Raw genomic sequence first — 1,027 nt, 5'->3', positions numbered from 1 at the left:
GGTCGCGTGTCACTCAAACCGAGTCATCAGAGGAGGGGCTCAAGAGTCAGGCCAAAACAGCCTGTTCTACTTTAAACCACTGATATATAATTTTTGGGGGACCAATACAAATTACATCCAAGAAAGGTGTCAAATATGGGGCCTTAAAAATATGAAGGAAACATGTTGTTAATTTTACGCCGATTTTATGAATCTTGGATGTCTCCCTCTCTCCCAGGGCTGACACACACACACACACACACACACACGCACTCTCTCTCTCTCTCTCTCTCTCTCTCTCTCTCTCTCTCTCTCTCTCTCTGTGTGTGTATCGAAGCAATTTATGTTGTATGCATGTGCCTTTCATCGGTCATTAAGAATTAAAAAGCTGTATAAATACAATCCATTAACCATCTGAAAACACACCTTCCCCACAGTAACTAAACTGTTGAGACCCCAAAATAAATGCGTAATTTTATTAATATTAAAAACAATTCTTCTTCCTCCTATTATGTCAGAGTAATATGCCCAAACTCTCCTGCCCCTCTCTCTTTCCCTGTGTCTCTGTTCAAGAGGTGTCTTGCCTTGCCCCGTCACAAGTATTATTTCATCACAATGTATATCACCTTCCGTGAGATAACTTCTGCAGCATTAATGTTAACACGCTCCATCACTGTGACCTTCCCCACATCACTGCACGCTCTATTCTGCTCTATAACAGCCCCTCCATTCAATGACCACACGGGGGCAGTAGCTTCAGAATTTTCCAAAGAAGCGTTATTTACAGACATTTATATGATTTTTACTATACAATCAAAATATGAGCTGCTGTATTCTTAGTTTATTTGGTCTTTAAAATGGAGCTAGGCGACTCAAGTTAAATTCAAACAAGTAAATCACCAAGCAATGATTTGATATAAGTATTAATCAAATCATTATTGGGTTGTTTTATTTTTCATTCCAAGCTGAAGTATTGTTTATCAATAGCTGTTAAATAAATAATCGCACGATAACGTAATATATCCTGTGTGTCTCCCCACTCCCCACC

This window comes from Pleuronectes platessa, chromosome 3 (assembly GCF_947347685.1).
Source record: "Pleuronectes platessa chromosome 3, fPlePla1.1, whole genome shotgun sequence".
Lineage (NCBI taxonomy): Eukaryota > Metazoa > Chordata > Actinopteri > Pleuronectiformes > Pleuronectidae > Pleuronectes > Pleuronectes platessa.
The sequence above is the reverse complement of the archived record's forward strand: the minus strand, read 5'-3'. Positions refer to the sequence as shown.